At 48.9% G+C, this 12,874-nt stretch overlaps 1 non-coding gene across 1 annotated transcript; it reads right to left on the reverse strand.

The window, feature by feature from the left end:
* Positions 1-5,121: 5,121 nt before the first annotated feature.
* Trnat-ugu (transfer RNA threonine (anticodon UGU)) lies at positions 5,122-5,195 on the reverse strand. Its single transcript has one exon. It is a non-coding gene; the product is annotated as a tRNA-Thr (tRNA).
* Between the last annotated feature and the right edge of the window lie 7,679 nt (positions 5,196-12,874).

Below are 12,874 nucleotides of genomic sequence, written 5' to 3' on the forward strand. Positions count from 1 at the left end.
AACACGATGGCACACACACGAGAAACTGATGGCTATGAACTCTGGCACGCGAATGTCCACTTAGCGAGTGCGAGTCCGGGGACCTGCCAAGAGGGGAGGAGGGGGGTGGGAGAGGGAGAAGGGAGAGCAAATGTCACGGGAAGGGGAGATAGGGGCAAGGGAGGAAGGGGGAGGGGAAGCCCCGGGGAAGAGGGGTGGAGGGGATGGGGAAAAGGAAAGAGAAGGGAGGGAGGGTGCCTAAAGGAAAGGACACAGGAAGTGGGGGGGGAGGATCAAAGTTGATAGGAGGGGTAGATGGAGGGGAGGACGACATCATCAGGGAGGGGGAGCTGGCCGAAGCCACCTTGGGAGAGGGTAAGGAGGGTGGAGAGATGGAGACCAGGTGGGACGTGGGAATACAGGCATGGCAGCGGGCAGGGGTGGGAGAGGATGGGTGAGACAAGCGGATGAGTAGGATCGAGTTTGCGGGAGGTGTACAGGATCCGTATCCTTTCAAGAAAAAGGAGGAGGTGGTGGAATGGGATGAGATCGTACAGGATCCGCGTGGGGGAGGGGAGACGGATGCGATAGGCGGAGAGCATGGCGTTCAAGGATTTGGAGGGATTTATGAAAGGTAGGGGGGATGGAGATCCAGGCTGGATGGGCGTAACAAAGCATAGGGCCGATGAGGGATTTATAGGTGTGGAGGATGGTGGAGGGGTCCAGACCCCACGTACGGCTGGAGAGGAGCTTGAGGAGACAGAGTCGGGAGTGTGCCTTGGCTTGGATTGTCCGGAGATGGGGAGTCCAGGAGAGGCGACAGTCGAGGGTGACGCCAAGGTACTTAAGGGTGGGAGTGAGGGCGATAGGACGGCCATAGATGGTGAGATAGAAGTCAAGGAGGCGGAAGGAAGGGATGGTTTTGCCTACAATGGTCGCCTGGGTTTTGGAGGGATTGACCTTGAGCAACCACTGGTTGCACCAAGCGGTGAACCAGTCAAGATGGGATTGGAGAAGGTGGTGGGAGCGCTGCAGGGTGGGGGCAAGGGCAAGGAAGTCGGTGTCATCAGAAAACTGGAGAAGGTGGACGGGGGGTGACGGCGGCTGCGTGTCCGCCGTATAGAAAAGGTACAGAAGGCGGGAGAGGATGGAGCCTTGGGGCACACCGGCGGAGGGGAAAAAGGTGTAGGAGTCTGTGTTATGGATGGTGACGTGAGAAGGACGGTGGGAGAGAAAGGAGCCGATCAGACGGACGTAGTTAATGGGAAGGGCGAAGGTTTGGAGCTTGAAGAGGAGTCCGGAATGCCATACGCGGTCATAAGCTCGTTCGAGGTCCAGGGAGAGGAAGGTTGCGGAGCGACGGGAATTAAGCTGGTCGGAAAGGAGATGAGTGAGGTGAAGGAGAAGGTCGTCGGAAGGGAAGGACGGTCGAAAGCCACACTGGGTAACGGGAAGGAGGTGGTGCTGGCGGAGATGCTGGTAGATGCGACGGGTGAGGATAGATTCCAGGACCTTGCTGAAGACCGAGGTAAGGCTGATGGGACGGTAGGAGGAGACGGCGGAAGGCGGTTTGCCAGGTTTAAGGAACATCAGGATACAGGAGGATTTCCACAGGTCTTTGCAACACCTAAGATATCTACTTTTATGTCACTCATGCTAACAGCTTTTCTGGTTACAAATTCTGAAATATTTACTTCGTCTTCTTTTGTGAAGCAATTACGGAAAATTAAGTTCAATATAACGTTAAAGAGTAGTGTTACACATTTTAAAAAATGAAATCATTCAAAGCATAGCCTCCCGTTGTTATGCTAGTTCCAAGCAACGCATGTTGTTAATTTTGTGCTGTGTTGGCATAATATAGTCTTCCCTCACTAGATGGCGTTAATAGTATGTCAGCCGATCTGTAAACACGGTTACACGTAAGAAAGGGGCATGTAGTCATGCACAAGATATCAAAGAGTGAACTTCAATGAGTGCGTCAATAATGGGACGAAGAAAGGAGATTTTAACAGAAAAAACGTTCTGTTTCTGTACGTTCAGCCGGTCTTACTACGTGATAAATATCACGTCAAGAACATATTTTTTTGGGCTGTGTCCATTGTCCCTCTCAGAAACATGCGGATACTGGCCAGAGTATAGACCGACCTAGAAAATCACAAGTAAACGTGTTCGCGCCAGTTTTAGCAGCGGAACTTAACTATCACCGGGAGAAAGACAGCGAGAGTAAGTACTGTGAAGAGATGTGTTCCCACAGTGAACCTTAGCGGGCATGTAGCGGCTAAGAAACTATTACTGGTGGCTATTAATAAGCAGGAGAGGTTACAGTGGGCAATACAACATGAAAGTTGGGCAGTAAATCAGTGGATAAATTTAATTTTCACTGACGAATCCAAATTTGAAGTCTTTGGCACAAAACGATGCAAGTTGGTTTGCCAGTTGCCAGGTGATCGAATGCTACACCAATGAGTATCTCCAACATTAAAGGATAGAAATGTATTGCCTCGTAGTCTGTGGATGTTTTGTAGGCTGTATCATGCAAAGCCATTTGGAAGATGTTTGATTGGAAAAGGATTCGTCCTACAGGAAGATAATGACCCCAAAGACGCTTCAAAACTGTGTAAAATGCATTTGGAAAATTTATAAAAAATAGAACGAACTGAAAAATATGATCTGGTCACCTCAACCCCCCCCCCCCCCGACTGTAGCAGTTAAAGCAAGGCCTATTACCAACATTCATAACCTCTGGACCAGACAACAAGAGGAATGGCGGCATATCACAGAGGAAAGCCTGATGAAGCTGACAGCAATAATGCCAAGCGTATACAATGAAGTGATAAACGTCGAAGGACACTATTTTGAGGAGAGTGAAATTTGACTGCATGTATTTAGTTTCACAAATATAACTGATGAATACTTCTAATATTTATTTGCATTTTTCCCTCGAAATCACTAATGTTCAAAAACTTTTGAGCGGTAGTGCAAAGGCGTTATTAGTTGGTCTAAGCTTTCGCCTGATTTGATGCCATTGCACTCCTTTTCTCGGACAAACTCAGAGATGGAAACCATGCAAGTGTTAACACTACCAAAGAGGCTTCAAAACATTGCCTTCATCAAGCATGTGCAATTACACTGAGCAACAGAATTAAATGATCACTTCTTCGACAGCCCGTGACTGTCACTCAATGAGACGCAGAAGTATGGTGTTTGGCTCATAGCAGCCTAAAATATTCCTCTGTAATGGTACAAAAGGGTGGTGACCTACAACACCATCCTGGGGCTCGACAACCCGACAAACAGCAAGATGTCGAGACATGCGAGGGAAAGGCTGCAGTCCAGAAGTTCACGTGAGGTGTGAGGGGGTTAAAGATGTCAAATTGGCATCAAATTTCACCACAATTCTGCACAACGCCACCGCTGACGTTTCACATGATGGAGAGGTCGCCACAGCCCCTCTTGTCACTTTTCAACCGTTATTTTCGCCCCTTCTGTCCATGCCTCTGAGTGAAGGACAGAACCGCGATCCTCAACGTTGAAATCACGCTATTTCCTAATGAGTGGCCGAGGAAGATATTTCAGACAGACCGCCGGTTAGAATTGACTGGAAAACGCCTCAGAGATGGACATAAAGAGGTCGATGAAACCACCCCTTTCCCTGGGACGACGATTTCCACACGTTTCGCTGTCTGACATTACAGTTCACAGTGCCACGAGAAATTAACCTGTGAATTGGTCGCAGGGGGCCTGAAGGCAGCCAAGTGGAATCGAAAGCATGTCTTCAGACAAGTTCACTTTATATCCCTACGCAGGTTCATTTATAAAGCGTTCAATGCAGGTGGGAGGGTACCGCTGAGGGTTTTGCCGAACTGGGGTCCGTTAGAGGGATTCTCTGACGTTTTATTCACGCATTGGTCAATGTCGGGCCTTCCCTCCCGTGATCGTGCCACAAGGCGACGCGAACAGGTGGAATGGAAAAGTGTAAGCTGCTTCGGATCACCTTCACATTTCGTCGAACAGTTTTTAACGGTTCTCAGTGCTTCCAACTTGCACAAGAGAACAAAAATTGCGGTCGAGATGCTCTCCAAATGGTTGAGATCACTTACAGTGTCATGCGGGGTAGCCCACGGTCTCAGGCGCCTTGCCACGGTTCGCGCAGCTCCGCCCGTCGGATGCTCGAGAGCTCTCTCGTTCATGGGTGTGTGTGTGTGTGTGTGTGTGTGTGTGTTGTCCTTAGCGTAAGTTAGTTTAAGGCCGATTATGTAGTGTGTAAGAATATAGGCCGATCACCTCAGCAGTTTGGTCCCATAGGAACCTACCATAAATTTCCAGATTTTTCACTTTCAATGGGGCTGCCCGTTGACAAGGGTTGGATCGCTCAAGAGGCGTCAACACCGCCGAAGGTTGTCAAGAAGTTCTTGCTGTTGCTGAAGGCACTACAAACTGTCGTTTTCGACATCTAAATGTGTAGGAATCGAGGCTCTAATTAAAGGGTTGTTTTCAGTGTCGCCCTCTGTGCCATCCTCTGAGACTTTTTCGTGCAGATTCTGAGCGGCAACGTGTCCCGTGCCATTCATAAAATAACAGAGTGATTTCAACGCTAGTTGTCGACGTTCTAGCTTCCATCGGAGAGGCGTGAAAGGAATGAGTGAAATATGTGGTACGAGGGGCTGTGACGACCTTCCTACCGTGTGACACGTCCACGGTGGTATTGGGCAGAACTTTGGTGAAACTTGGTGACAGTGTGACATCGTCACCCCACCTGACACGTCACGTGAACTTCTGAGCTCAGGCCTTTTTCCACGTGTGTCGACAGCTCGTTATTTGGAGCGCCATCCAGAGGAGGATTTCGCGCTGCTTTGGGCCAAATTTCAAACTTCTGCTTTGCTATCGGTGGCAGTTACGGCATTTTGAAAAAGTGGTGCAACGTATTTTTTAGAATCCTCAAAGTAGTCACAAAGGGCAATGACAAAAATCTCAAACACAGGCTTGCAGTTCACAAAGATTTATTACACATCTGCCCATCATTTCCGAAAGAGCAGACACCATTGATGACCTGCAGCCATCTAGAACCAAATTAGAGTTATATTAATACCTTCAGATGTTGAAGGGCGTTAAAATATATCAACGGGGACAGGTGAAATTGTGTGCCCCGACCGAGACTCGAACCCGGGATCTTCTGCTTACATGGCAGACGCCCTATCCACCTGAGCCACCGAGGCCACAGAGAATAGAGCGACTGCAGGGATTATCTCTCGCACGCCTCCCGCGAGACCCTTGTATGTCCACACACTACATTCGTAGTGCCCCACCCCAACACACTCATTACTCGTGGAAGACATTCTTACATAGTTCTGGCAGTACCAGGCAAAGCCTTCTTCTTCTGTGCGGTTGGACACGTATTCCACGAACTCTTACGGGACTTGGTAAGAATGTCTTCCATGAGTAATAAGTGTGTTGGGGTGGGACACTACGAATGTAGTGTGTGGACATATAAGGTGAGAATGTGGGTCTACAGGAAGGCTTGCGCGAGATAGTCCCTGCAGTCGCACCATTTTCTGTGCCGTCCGTGGCTCAGACGGACAGAGCGTCTGCCATGTAAGCAGGACATCCTGGGTTCGAGTTGCGGTCGGGGTACACATTTTTACCTGTCCCCGTTAGTATATACCAACACCTGTCAACAGCTGAAGGTATTAATTAATATAATTCTGATAACAAATGTAGTTAGAAGCCTTATACAGTGTTATATGAAGTGAAACAAGTTACGTTAAGACCCTTCCTTTTAACTAAATAACAAATAGCCCCAGATAATATACATGACAACCACACTTGCCCACAAATTTAACAGGAATTTACCGAGACGAAACCACCATTCGTAAAACAAGCAACAGTACTGAATATTAAACAACAAGTTTTAAGTAATAGAGCAAATTCCACAATGGGAACTTCGGACCAGCAAACGGATCATAAAACAACGAAATTCCACCAGTGATATAGGGAGGTAATCCACTGGATTCACTCGTGAAATCCCTTTCAAGTATAACAGCAATACTGAAGCAGGGAAGACAGTTATCAGTTATCTTAATAATCAATGACATTCCACGCAGCAGCGGGCACACCGCAACGGATGACCCACTCTCATACGTGACCTAACTACTAGAGAAAGGGGACGCGCCTTGGCGCAGCCCGAACCCATTAACGAGAGGAATCGCCAAATAATTACTAGAGAGAATACTCAACTTCTGTCAACTACTGGGGCGAGCAGCGACTCTCACAGTATACAGCCAAGTAGCGCCGGGCGTCACCGAAACGTAGCTGGCTGAGCTAACGGCGTCCGAATTTACACTCCTGGAAATTGAAATAAGAACACCGTGAATTCATTGTCCCAGGAAGGGGAAACTTTATTGACACATTCCTGGGGTCAGATACATCACATGATCACACTGACAGAACCACAGGCACATAGACACAGGCAACAGAGCATGCACAATGTCGGCACTAGTACAGTGTATATCCACCTTTCGCAGCAATGCAGGCTGCTATTCTCCCATGGAGACGATCGTAGAGATGCTGGATGTAGTCCTGTGGAACGGCTTGCCATGCCATTTCCACCTGGCGCCTCAGTTGGACCAGCGTTCGTGCTGGACGTGCAGACCGCGTGAGACGACGCTTCATCCAGTCCCAAACATGCTCAATGGGGGACAGATCCGGAGACCTTCCTGGCCAGGGTAGTTGACTTACACCTTCTAGAGCACGTTGGGTGGCACGGGATACATGCGGACGTGCATTGTCCTGTTGGAACAGCAAGTTCCCTTGCCGGTCTAGGAATGGTAGAACGATGGGTTCGATGACGGTTTGGATGTACCGTGCACTATTCAGTGTCCCCTCGACGATCACCAGTGGTGTACGGCCAATGTAGGAGATCGCTCCCCACACCATGATGCCGGGTGTTGGCCCTGTGTGCCTCGGTCGTATGCAGTCCTGATTGTGGCGCTCACCTGCACGGCGCCAAACACGCATACGACCATCATTGGCACCAAGGCAGAAGCGACTCTCATCGCTGAAGACGACACGTCTCCATTCGTCCCTCCATTCACGCCTGTCGCGACACCACTGGAGGCGGGCTGCACGATGTTGGGGCGTGAGCGGAAGACGGCCTAACGGTGTGCGGGACCGTAGCCCAGCTTCATGGAGACGGTTGCGAATGGTCCTCGCCGATACCCCAGGAGCAACAGTGTCCCTAATTTGCTGGGAAGTGGCGGTGCGGTCCCCTACGGCACTGCGTAGGATCCTACGGTCTTGGCGTGCATCCGTGCGTCGCTGCGGTCCGGTTCCAGGTCGACGGGCACGTGCACCTTCCGCCGACCACTGGCGACAACATCGATGTACTGTGGAGACCTCACGCTCCACGTGTTGAGCAATTCGGCGGTACGTCCACCCGGCCTCCCGCATGCCCACTATACGCCCTCGCTCAAAGTCCGTCAACTGCACATACGGTTCACGTCCACGCTGTCGCGGCATGCTACCAGTGTTAAAGACTGCGATGGAGCTCCGTATGCCACGGCAAACTGGCTGACACTGACGGCGGCGGTGCACAAATGCTGCGCAGCTAGCGCCATTCGACGGCCAACACCGCGGTTCCTGGTGTGTCCGCTGTGCCGTGCGTGTGATCATTGCTTGTACAGCCCTCTCGTAGTGTCCGGAGCAAGTATGGTGGGTCTGACACACCGGTGTCAATGTGTTCTTTTTTCCATTTCCAGGAGTGTATTTCAATCAAGGCTCCGCCCTCTGTATTGGTCAATCCGGTACTGATTGTGCCCGCCGCTCATAGTACACTATAACATAAAAAAAAATCAAACCAAAGGACATAACACAAACCCTCTTATTTCAGGGTTATGCCCATCCCTACCCTCCCGCCTCCCCTGCCCCCTGCTTTAAATTTAATACCCGTAACACATGCAAGAGCTCAAACATGGAAAACCATTCACTTCTTACTTCTCATAACTCTTTACGCTTACAGGCAGACCCCAATAACAAGTATAGAGTCTGGAGAAGTTAACGGTCTGCCGAACCAGGAGCATAAAAAACCATAATACAAGACACCAAACTGCCGTCTTCTTCAAACGAAGACCTGCACTATCCTAAAAAAGATTCATGAGGCCTTCACACTACTCACACTTTGTGCTCCCTTCACTCAGAAGGTTCCAATGGTTCAAATGGCTCTGAGCACTATGGGACTTAACGTCTAAGGTCATCAGTCCCCTAGAACTTAGAACTACTTGAATCTAACTAACCTAAGAGAATCACACAGATCCACCCCCGAGGCAGGATTCGAACCTGCGAACGTAGCGGTCGCGCGGTTCCAGACCGTAGCGCCTAGAACCGCTCGGCCACTCCAGCCGGCCACTCAGCAGGGTTTTACACTCTTAACTCCACTACTCATACCGGAACCAAGAGTTAAATCTGAAATCTTTATTCCCGCCACGGTGGGGATAATCCCACACAAATCACTGTTTCCGTCCGCCGCTCGTGGTATCGCGGTAGCGTTCTCGCTTCCCGAGCACGGGGTCCCGGGTTCGATTCCCGGCGGGGTCAGGGATTTTCACCTGCCTCGAGATGACTGGGTGTTTGTGTTGTCCTCATAATTTCATCATCATCCAGGAAAGTGGCGAAATTGGACTGAGCAAAGGTTGGGAAATTGTACGGGCGCTGATAACCACGCAGTTGAGCGCCCCACAAACCAAACATCATCAAATCACTGTTTCCGGGTGTGAACACAAATTACGATCAGAATGACCACAAAACACATCTTCAAAGAAATCGCAGATGCCCCTCGTTGGTAGCAGCAAACTACAAGACTCCACATAGCATACATACGCACCCAGCATCAAGATGTGTGAAATCTTATGGAACTACTAAGGTCATCACAAGCTTACACATTACTTAATCTAAATTATCCTAAGGACAAACACACACACCTATGCCCGAGGGAGGACTCGAACCTCCGCCGGGAGCAGCCGCACAGTCCATGACTGCAGCGCCTAAGACTTCTCGGCTAATCCCGCGTGGCATCCAGCATCAGGTAGTACAATATACACACTTGCTGGTGCACTGGGGGCCATCACCACCAGCCCGCCGCCGACACACCCCTCAAACCATAACACAGAGCCGCGAGCAACCGACGCTCCTTCGTAACGGTCGCTCCAAGGCTCGCCGACACAACATACTCCCAAGCAACAGGCAATCACGATCACTGGGTCCCCAGAGCGGAAAACCAAAAAAATGGTCATCAGTCCCCTAGAACTTAGAACTACTTAAACCTAACTAACTTAAGGACAGCACACAACACCCAGCCATCACGAGGCAGAGAAAATCTATGGCCCCGCCGGGAATCGAACCCGGGAACCCGGGCGTGGGAAGCGCGAACGCTACCGCACGACCACGAGATGCGGGCTAGCGGAAAACCATGGGAAGCGTAGCCGGAAAGGCGTCGCTTAAATAGCAGCCAGAAGAAGGAAACCAAAGAGAAAACGGGCAAGCCACGAGACGAACGGGATTGTTGCCCCTACCACATAACAGTATCACTGGCCCAAACGACTCCCCCACGGCTCCGTGGTCCTTTTATTCTGTTGTGCAGTGTTGACTGGAGGAATCTCTTCAATTTGTGCAGAAGGCCCCTTACTAATCACTGGAAAATTTACTGCAGAAGATAGCGCTCACCTCGGACACACGGTGGTAAAATGTAATTTTAAAGAAGTGTTTATAACCACATTCTTTAGCGATTTCCTCTCTGCTGCTGTTACTGATATGATTTTTCAATGTAGGTGTGTACCTTAACATTAAAATCATGACACGAAATTGTTACCTAAGAATCTTTATACACTAATAACGCGTTTACAAATCCATTATATTTTTGACGTCCTCCATTCCTTCAAAACTCCAGCAGGAGCAGAAAGGTAACCGTAGTTAGGTGCCACTCTTCTGTCTTTCACTTGGTGTGTCGCGAATTTTGATTAGTATCCGGTTTAAATTTAACGTTTGTCCACTGTTCCGCTTTTGTCAAGTAGACTCTCCTGGCTGCTTGAAGCTCGAACGGTCAAACACTTTGGTGCGACAGAGAGCTAACTCACTCAAAAAACCTGGACTGTGGATGAAAAATCCTACAAAACTGCGTCATTTTAGATTTTTGGCTTCTCTGGTTGCGAGTCGGATGTCGGAATTAGTAAATTCAAAAGGACGGATCTAATTTACAGGATCAAAATTATAAATTTACCGGATTCAGTAAAACTTGTGTACGAAGTATTTTGTGGTGGATGATCAATAATTATAAGTCGAAATTATCGTATTTAAAAGTTTCATTCGCCATTTTACATTTTTCAGTCACAATCGTTTTCAGATTCGTCGCTTGCCTCTTATCGCTGTCACAAGTGTCACTGTCGTCTCGTCCTCTGCGAGATGTTTCGAAAAGCGGATCTCTTGCCTCAGCTGGTATATTTTTGTGTCCTTCAATCGTCATTACTCTGATTATCGAATTGACTGGTTTCGAAGATGAGAAAGCCGATGTAATATGCCATGCATCGTTTTCTCAACGGACTATTTGCGCTTAAAATCTTCCCGGTAACGCCGAATAGTCTTACTCCGAGCTTCCTACGCATCTTCGGATAACCAATCGGCAACACAGTAGCTTCAGTTACCCCGTATCCGTGCATAAAAACTTTGTAAACTGATGTCGGCATCAGCCATAGTTGCAGAACAATATGCGTTATTGCACAAAAATTGTTGAACCAGTAAGGCACTGGTGCGTGGCAGAAAAATGATGGTCCAGTAAAAATGAACTAAATATGCATACGCACATACATTTGAACTCGTTAACTATACTATTCAGGTAGTAAGAGAGTCATTTATGAAAGTGGATCCACGTGTACGAAATTTCGTATCCAGCTATTTGTAACAATGTCAGTATTACTTCAGTTTTAAGTCAATATAAGTCATCACACATGTTATAAGTCATAAACCAACCTTCTGGAATGCTACCCAATTATTTTATCCCAACAACCGAGCAGGATTGCTGTCATATAGTAACAGGTCACCCAAACAATATCTCAAAAACACGTCATTGTGCGGTTCACTGTTTTCCGTCAACTGTCACGGCGTGTATCACATCGACTGCAGACTGGAATGACACCTCAGCATTTGACGACTATGCACCCGTACGTAAGATTTCACGTGACTAAAATCGGAACGCACACCTTTTCCTGTTTCTGACCGGCCATGTGACCGAGCGGTTCTATGTGCTTCAGTACCGAACCGCGCTGCTGCTACGGTCGCAGGTTCGAATCCTGCCTCGGGCATGGATGTGTGTGATGTCCTTGGGTTAGTTAGGTTTAAATAGTTCTAAGTATAGGGGACTGATGACCTCAAATGTTAAGTACCATACTGCGTAGAGCCATTTGAACCATTTTTGAATCCTATTTCTGTTCTGTACAGGTTATGAAGCGTGTTTGCACAATATGTGATAGGGCAGTTCCATACAATAACACGAACTTTTGCATAAGAGAGCAATCGATTTAACGTCCGAAACACAATCCTGAATTGTAGATATTGTAAGTTCTCCTAAATTAGACGGCCGCGGTGGTCTCGCGGTTCTAGGCTCAGTCCGGAACCGCGCGATTGCTACAGTCGCAGGTTCGAATCCGGCCTCGGGCATGGATGTGTGTGATGTCATTAGGTTAGTTAGGTTTAAGTAGTTCTAAGTTCTAGGGGACTGATGAACACAGATGTTAAGTCCCATAGTGCTCAGAGCCATTTGAACCATTCTCCTAAATTACAAACTGCATTTTAAAGAGGACAACGCCACTGATTTCATTTCCTTTACGAATATGATATAGTTTCATTTTAAAAACTGATAGCGACAACTCTGTTTGCATTTAGTAGAACTATGGAAAGAGACTGTGCGTCATCTTGTTGACAACAGTATCACAATGTCTTAAATGGTTCATGAAATATCTGAGCTGAACAACTGAATATCACCCTGCATTCTTTACAGGCTTTAAGGAAAGTCATTTTTAAGTAACAGTCCTGCTTTCAGCTCACAGTTTTATACACTACCGATAAAAGGGTTTCTATCACCCACGAAAAAAGCTATGTACTACACTCCTGGAAATGGAAAAAAGAACACATTGACACCGGTGAGTCAGACCCACCATACTTGCTCCGGACACTGCGAGAGGGCTGTACAAGCAATGATCACATGCACGGCACAGCGGACACACCAGGAACCGCGGTGTTGGCCGTCGAATGGCGCTAGCTGCGCAGCATTTGTGCACCGCCGCCGTCAGTGTCAGCCAGTTTGCCATGGCATACAGAGCTCCATCGCAGTCTTTAACACTGGTAGCATGCCGCGACAGCGTGGACGTGAACCGTATGTGCAGTTGACGGACTTTGAGCGAGGGCGTATAGTGGGCATGCGGGAGGCCGGGTGGACGTACCGCCGAATTGCTCAACACGTGGGGCGTGAGGTCTCCACAGTACATCGATGTTGTCGCCAGTGGTCGGCGGAAGGTGCACGTGCCCGTCGACCTGGGACCGGACCGCAGCGACGCACGGATGCACGCCAAGACCGTAGGATCCTACGCAGTGCCGTAGGGGACCGCACCGCCACTTCCCAGCAAATTAGGGACACTGTTGCTCCTGGGGTATCGGCGAGGACCATTCGCAACCGTCTCCATGAAGCTGGGCTACGGTCCCGCACACCGTTAGGCCGTCTTCCGCTCACGCCCCAACATCGTGCAGCCCGCCTCCAGTGGTGTCGCGACAGGCGTGAATGGAGGGACGAATGGAGACGTGTCGTCTTCAGCGATGAGAGTCGCTTCTGCCTTGGTGCCAATGATGGTCGTATGCG

The sequence above is a fragment of the Schistocerca cancellata genome, chromosome 5 (genome assembly GCF_023864275.1).
Source record: "Schistocerca cancellata isolate TAMUIC-IGC-003103 chromosome 5, iqSchCanc2.1, whole genome shotgun sequence".
NCBI lineage: Eukaryota > Metazoa > Arthropoda > Insecta > Orthoptera > Acrididae > Schistocerca > Schistocerca cancellata.